Raw genomic sequence first — 8,700 nt, 5'->3', positions numbered from 1 at the left:
GCAAAGAGGTATACACGTGTCAACAATCTCTGCCATATAGCATTCATCATCAACTGGAGGGTTCATAAGTCCGGAAAAAACATGCAACCTTAACCTTCGGTTTCCAAATGTCATGTTAACCATTCCTGTTCTGCAATCTATTTGAGCATTTGCGGTTGCTAAGAACGGTCGACCCAAAATCACCGTAGGTTGTTTGGTTGGGTCCTTGGCCACGTAATCAAGTACTAGAAAGTCACCGGAATGTAAAAATCCTCGATTTTCACTATCACATCCGAAATAACTCCACGGGGTAGTTTGGGTGTTAAATCGGCTAACACCACAGTGGTGTTTGACGACTGAAGTGGATCAAATTCATATTGGTCATATAAACTACCCGGTAGAATGCTTACGCTAGCACCAAGATCTAGAAGTGCCTGGTTGATTTTAAAATCGCCTACTTGAATTGAAATGATAGGCGCACCCGGATCTTGGAGCTTAGGTGGAAGTGCACCCGAAAGAATCGAACTCACATTTTCAGTTAAATCTAATTTTTTAGGAAATTTATGAGTTCGTTTCTGGGTACACAATTCTTTCAAGTACTTAGCATAAGACGGTACTTGTTTGATGGCATCCAAAAGAGGTAAATTTATTTTTACTTGTTTAAAAATTTCCAACAACTCTTCTTGTTGTGGACCTCTTTTGTTTACAACTTTCTTAATGGGTCCCTTTAATGCTTCGGGATAAGGGGCGGTATTAACCTCCACACCCATCTCCTTAGCCTTAGGGACCGGAATGATCACAACGGGAGTGTCATTATTGTTTTTCAAATCATTTTTCTTTTGACCCGTTTGACCATTCTCATTCTCATCCTCACTAGCATCTTCCACCACCCCTTTAACAAACTGGGGTGATGGTGTTTTGACACCATTATCAACAACTCGACCACTACGTAAAGTAATTTTATTAATTGGTACCTCACGTGTGTTCCTTGAGCTTGACCCCTGATGCTTAGGGTTCACCGTTGTGTCACTTGGAAGCTTCCCCATGCTTCCTCTCACTTGTGCCATTTCCTCCGCAAGTTGGCCTACTTGTTTCACTAATGCCTTTTGGGATTTGTCCCTCACCTCAAACTCTTTCCGCATTTCACTTTTAATTTTTTGATTTGAATTCATTAGAGCTTGATGAGAATTGGTAAGAGTGCTCATAGTGTTCATGATAGCATCTAGTTTCGAGTTAATCGAATTATTACCCTGGGAGTTAGATGCACCACCCCCATTACCACCTTGGTTGTAACCCCTTTGATAGTTGCCTTCACGGTTTTGATATCCTTGATTACCACCTTGGTTGTAATTCCTTTGGTAACCCCCTTGGTTACCACCTTGCTGATTATTGTACGATGACCCACCTTGACCTCCTTGATTACCCGATTGAAAATTCGGGTTCATTTGGTTTGAAGCATTACCATACCGGAAATTAGGGTGATTTCTCAAGCCCGGATGGTAAGTGTTGGAGTTCATGTCATATTGCTTCCTATCTCTATATACTTGGTTGACTTCCTCGGTGTAGTCACTCGACCCCGTTGGACATTGTTCCGCTCTATGACCAATATCACCACACTCTTCACACACATCAAATTGAACCGCACTAACTTCCTCTTCTTCATTCGAGCCATTTCCCACACTAAGGTGGAAATCCGATCCTTAGAGTCGAGATCGGGAAGTGATCGGGAAATGGGATGTTTCTTAGCTTGAGCGGCCGATTCTTTCTCCTTCGACCGGTTACTCATCCGCTCCAAGAACTCCCAATCATCATTTTCATGGTTGCTTAGAAGGGTCCCATTGCTCGTTGATTCAAGTCGGTTCCATGTGTTGTCGTCTAAACCCCGTACAAAGCATTTGACCAATTCCCACTTTTCTATTTGATGATGTGGGCACATTCGCATCAACTCCCTAAATCTTGTGAAGGCTTCATGCAACGGTTCGCCCGATAAATGGCGAAAAGACCTAATTTCATCACGAGCATCGTCGGTCTTTGCCATTGAATAATACTCATCCAGAAAAGCTTGTTGCATTTCTCCCCATGTGCGAATGCTATTGGCCGGAAGTGTAAGGAACCATTGCTTCGATTTGTCTTTCAATGAAACTTGGAACAAGCGAAGTTTGACCTCCTCTAGTGCGAAGTTATGCCCCCCGATAGTGTTGCAAATGGAAGAAAACTCCGCCAAATGTGTGTACGGTTCGTCGTTAGACCGTCCGTTAAAATGAGGAAGTATGTTGATGTAATGTGGTTTACAACCAAACATCCTCCTCTCACAAACGATTGGTGAATCATTCTCGGTGACCACCGGCCTAAAACGATCATTCACTCCCCGTGGAGGTTGTTGACGATGATAGGGACCGTTAACTTCTTGATCACCCACTCTTCGGTTATCCCTTCTATCATTTCTTCTTTCATTCCTTCTATCATCCCTTCTCTCATCCCTTCCTTGATTCCTACCTTGGTTACCTCTTTGATTGCCACCCCCCACAAAACGAGGGATCTGGTTATGGTGAGCATTATTGTTATTGTTGCGACCCCCACCATTCCGGTTTCGTTGATAATCATTTCGTGGTTGACGGTTATTCTCGTAACCATCATTTCTTCCGTCCCCATAACCATAATCGTCATCCCCAACGTAGTTGGCATTTTGATAGCCAAATTCTTCATCTTCATATCCTCTTGCATTATGGCCATTACCCTGATTGATGTATCCCCAATCTTCATCATCGTCCACTCGATCATCATAGTAACCCCCATCATCCGAGTTTTCTGTATGAATGCTTACATGTTCCGGCGATTGATAACCGGGAACACTATAAGGTTCGTCATCGGGGATTGCATTCCTCAAGTCATCGATATTGAAAAATGGGTCTTCATTCGCAGGATTGCCGGGATCACGATTACCTCTACGATCGGAATTGACATACCCATCATCAAGGTTGATGGGTAAAGAAGCTTGTCGATGAAGGTTTTGTTGTTGGGGTGTTCGTTGGTTGTTATTGGGATTTTGGTTTCTGAAAGGTGGTGTGGGTGGTCTAGAGTTGACGTTACCACCCGGTTGCTCTTGAGGTATAGGTTGGACGTTTTGGGCGGGATTGAAGTTACTTCGGTATTGATATTGGTTCTGGTTTTGGTTTTGGTTGGAGTTTTGGTTCGCCATTGAAGTTACTATCAACGTCCCAAAGAACGGACAAGAATACACTTTATAATCAACACAAGTAAATCCTAACAACGACAATGCACAATTACATATTACCATTTCGCAAAGTCATATCTTTTAACATCGTTCGACAATTTACGAATTCGCAACAAATGTAACACTATTGTCAAAAGTTTCAAAAATCAAACAGAAATTGTCACTAAGTTGAAACAAGAACAATTCGAAACCCTAAAATTAACAACTACCTACACCGGGGTGAAACTGAGATGATTAGCCGCTCATGGTTGAAGATGCTTGATCACCGGATGTTTAGAGCTTGGTGAAGATCATCTTGAAGCTTGAAATATGGAGAATTGGTGGATGGTGAAGGTCTTGTGATGGATGATGATGAATAGATGGATGAATGGATTGAAGGTTAGGGTTTGGAATCAAGATTGATATGATGATGAAATTCTCTTGATTCGGGTTGTTGATGTTGGATAGATTGAATGGTAGGTGAATGATGATGTTAGATGGCTCCAAGACTGATTTCAAACTCCAAAAAGAAGTGTAACTTACGAATTCAATGCTGAAAGACCAATCAAAATCGAGCTTAACCCCCAAATCATCAAAATTCGCGTTTCAGAATTCCGTTACCCGTCGCCGACGTGCATGACCCCGTCGCCGACGGGCTACCAAAAATATGAAAACGGCCGATGGCCTATTTAACTGGTTACGAGCAATTTCAGCTGACGGGTGTTTCTAAGGGCCGTCGCCGACGGCTTGGGACCCGTCGGCGACGGGCTCTCCAGCCTGCATCTCTGATTTCTTCGTTTCGCCCTTCCGGTTGATCCGTAACGCGTCCCGATGCTCTGGTTTGTGACCCGGTGACTCGTAAAGCTCCCGAAAAGCTCCTTAAACTTCGTTAAACCTGCATAAACACAAATCTTATTAAAAGTAGGCCATTCAAGATTGAAACTTATGTAAAAACATAAAGTTACGCAATAACGAACATCGGTTTTCAACCACGTATCACATCCCCACACTTGTCTTTTGCTTACCCTCAAGCAAATCTGTTTTTCACTTTCACGTGTGTTGAACAACAAATATACTTCCCATTCCCGAGACAAAGCTTAAGGTCAATTGTCATACAAAAGTTCACATTCTTTACAATTTCCACGTATTTATCGGTCAAGTGAATAATCACATATAATAGTGGTTATCCAAGATTAACCCGCCCGTAAAACTAACAAGTCATGCACATCCCTCGCAATGTTCTCTCCACTCGGCTTATAATTTGGCTAATGTATATAATGTATTAGCACTTCAATCAATTAATCGCTCAAAACCGGTTAGAACACGTACCCGCATAGGCTTGCAACTCAATCATTCTCCACCACCGATCACGAATACTAAGCACAAGTCAAAAGGTCTTTGAAGGGTTGTAACGGGGCTAGGCTAAGGGTAGGGAATAGGATATTTTAAAGTGGCTAAGGTGATGAAAATTCGATCTTTATTACAACGCAACTATTCTAAACTCAAGTAACTATAACATCAACTCCAAGGCAATGATTTTCGCCTTTTATTCAATAAATAGAAACACATATTTTTGGATTTTTCTCAATGATTTTTTTTATATATATAAATCACAACTATACAACTTAAACTCCTATAATCGAATTTTCATCACACGGGTTTAAAAGGAAAAGGCTTATGGTTATGGGCTAAATGGGATGTCAAACGAAAGGTTTAGGCTCAAAGTTGGCTACTAGGGGATAATTTTTGGGTAAGGATATAAAAATGGTGTAAAAGGAAAAGGTTTGCCTAATGCCTTAATCATTATCGTGCTTGTATTCGGTCTATGGTCTCGAACGTATCAAAAGTTGCAAGTTCTACAATACGCGACTAATGGTCCACTTGAACTACTGTCAGGAATTACTTGTAATTCCTGCAGTGTAACCTCCTCAATTGTTGCTGGGTTAGCAGAGGTATAAGTATCAGACCCAGTCACTTGTGGAAGTGTACTCTCAGTGAGAGGTGATTGAGAGGAACTGGTTTATGTCTGAACTACATCAACTGCATGCAACAAGGGTAATATTGTTTGTGGTAATGAAAGGAGTGAAGATATGGGTGTTGAAAGAGACATGTCCTTGGGATCAGGACTGAGGAAGATGGATCCAATTGGGTCCAGAGCTTCATATTGTGGGGCTCCTGTGTTTATAACCTGGTCCTTTTGTGAGGATGCAGGAGGATTTTGAGGCAAAGGTGGAGATCTTTATTCCATCTCCTGTGAGGAAGTAGCAGCAGTGGTTATAGGTGACATTTGTGTTGTCACTGGCAGTGGCTCTGGGATCTCATCTTCCAGAGATTCCTTTGTTTTGGGTTTGGGGGGCTTTCTGGATGTTTTCTTTTTGGTCTTTTTGGTAATGGCAGGTGTGGGTTTCAAAGCAGTGGTTGTGCTGCTATGATCACCTGGAGCAGTGGGCTCAGCAGCCGATACCTGAGGAGCAGTGTTATCTGCTAAATTCTGTTCAGGCACCTCTACTTTTGTTTTTGAAGGTGTTAACATTTTAGAGAATGTTTCAGGTGTTAAACCATTTATTTGAAAATAAACACCTTGTTTGAGCAAATTTTCATTTTCCTTTCCAAATTTTTGTTTAAAATAGTAGCTTAGAAACCTTGGAAAGAGCAAAAATGATTTGCTATCAACATTTTTTACCAAGTCATTAAAAATCTCCTGGGAATAGTTAAAATTTTCATTGTTTAAAATAGCATAACCCGGGTATTGAATCTTTAATGGTATTTCGTTAAAAGCAGTTGTTTTATTTGAAACACACATTAAAAGGGTGTGAAATAAAAACCTAGGTGCAGAAGGGAAGAAACCTTTTCATAAGGTATCTCTTTTTGGTTGTTCTGCATACCCCCTTCCCAGAAAATCAGTTTTCAACTCGTTTTTAGAAAAAGAAGTTTTACCTTGCTGATCGTCGAGTTTAAAGACTTCTGAGATGGATTGTGGAGTGATTTGAATTGTTTTACGCTATATAGAGGAGTTGATGGCTATGACATTCTCGCCCTGTTTTTCAAGGGTAGCATTTTTCCAAAACTCTCTCTGGGTTTGTTGATAAATTGGAGCATCTGCGGTTAGCAAAGTTTTGTACTTTGATGCAGATATGGTGTCGATGATGGAATCGAAGGTGTGTGTGGTAGTGGGTTTTGTGAGTAAACCCACATAACTGTGAGGAGATTTGTATGGAATTTCAATAGGTTCAGCGGCCATTTGAGTGGCGTCTTTGGAAGCAGAGGATGAGGATGATTTTGATTTTGATTTTGATTTCGTAATTTTGATGAAGAAGATCAAAGAAAGATTTATGATGAAAAGTGGGAAGCTGCTTTGAGAATAGAATTTTTGGAATTCAATTCGACAGTATAAAACCCTGTTTGGGGTTTTGATCAGGGTTTTATTTAGGGAAAAAGTGAATGCTGATGTGGCAGCGGTTACAACGATCTGATGGCTAAAAACTGACCACGTGCCAACCTCTGATAAAAGGATGAATAATGGAGAAAAAAGTTGTTTTGAGAGCCACTGATGAAACAAACATCAGTGGTTACAACGGTAACAAATGAAACAGTGGGTGATTTTTTACTAACAGTGGATAGTACATCAGTGGATACAACACTGATTTTGAACAACAGTGCTTATCAAGAGAATGATAGAGCAGGGGTTGACTTTCAGCAGTGGACAGTATTTAGGAAACAGATGTTTGAGCAAATCAGTGGTTAGGGTAAGAAAATGGTAAGGATTTGAAAGGCTATTTGGACAGCAACTGATAGTGCAACAGTGAATAAACTTTTTGACAAAAATTTTGAGCATCTGCTTGTTTAGATGAGGGCAATGATTTTTGTTTTATGTAACCACAATATCATGTCCAACATCTGTTGATGGTGATTTATGAAATATCTGCAGAAATGCTATCCTCAACAAAATGTATTTTAGATGCAAATTGTCTAGATTTGTATGTCAGCAGTTTTTACAGGAATATGTATTCAAGTTTTTGCCACATGCCTATTACAAGTTTTGAAGCTTTTATAAATTCCAGACAGTGGTTTAGTACCCCAAATGATGAAGACTCTTTTATAATGGCTACTCATTTTGAATCATAATTTTTAATTGTGACATGAGTATCCAAGTATTTTAAGGTCTTTTAGCAATCAATCTTTGATCTGTTTTTAAAGCAAACTTGAGTTTGACATAACCTTGACACTTGTATCATTTCCTTTTGATCTGTTTTTAAGGATAATATCACCAACAAAAATAAAGGTTCTGTATCCTGACTGGAAATTGACACTTTTACTATAAAAAACAAGTAAAAGTGCAAAATATATTATTCTATGAAAAATAAGAAATAATATATCCTGTTTTATTGAGAAAAACCTTTTCAAGAAGAAATAATTAAAGGTTATTCTGAAAACAACATCAAAAAGGATCTGGTACATTTTCTAATTAAAACTCATAGTCACATCATTATCAAGTTTTAGGAGAATGGTCAATGATTTGAAATACAGTATAATAACAACTATTTGAGACCATTTCCTTGTCAATTGAATGCAAAAATGAGGACACATGTACACATAGGTTTTGAGAGTCCTGGTACAGACTTTACCATGTGATGACACTGAAAAACTTGCCTAGTCCTCTTTTAAGGGGTTTAACCACTGGTGATACAATTTTTACCTGAACTTTCCTGAATCAATGAATGCACACAGCTGCTTGATGACCATTGTTTACTCAATTTCGAACTCATAAGTGTTTTTCATTTATACTCTTTCTTTTGACTTCAAAAGTTTTGAGATAAACACACTTTTGAGATTTTGTGATATTTCTTTTTCCCTTTTTACCCTTCCCATTCAGAAGTACTAGAATACTTACTGGGAGGTTTTTATTGAAGAAAAACTTAGACCACAATCATTTTACAGCAATATTTGGAGAGACTTGGACATTTTTGCATATGCTTATGTCAAATCTCACATCACATATGATTTAGTCTGTTTTACATCTGATTTTCTCAATGTGTTCTTGACAGAGTTGATTTGATCCTTTTTAACAGGATTCTCAACCTGTTTTTCAACACATAAGATTTAATAACTAAAGTTTTCATTTCCCTCCTTTTATGTTAACAAAAACACTAGTGTCTTTGTGAAACTAGGTTTTTGTTGACCAGAGGTTCACACCTTAGTATCAAACATGATGGAAACACCACAAACTTCATATCAACACTTGAAATCAATTTAGTAACGGGAATGATTATACCATAGTTATCAGACATATTTTCAGATCTGAACACTATAGGTGTTTTTTGCATGAGATCACTTGTTATGTGAAGTTTGTGTGTCTTACGACATCTTGGTTATTTTACAGAGTTTTTGAGTAGTAACTTTGAACGTCCTTACTCGTTACTCTGTTTTTCAACAAAATACAATCAACCTCAGTATCAATGAATTTTGAGCTGAACTATTATGTCAAATTGATTGTTAGATCGAATTTG

The sequence above is a fragment of the Helianthus annuus genome, chromosome 1 (assembly GCF_002127325.2).
Source record: "Helianthus annuus cultivar XRQ/B chromosome 1, HanXRQr2.0-SUNRISE, whole genome shotgun sequence".
In the NCBI taxonomy this organism is placed as follows: Eukaryota; Viridiplantae; Streptophyta; class Magnoliopsida; order Asterales; family Asteraceae; genus Helianthus; species Helianthus annuus.
This window is presented reverse-complemented; position numbering follows the sequence as displayed.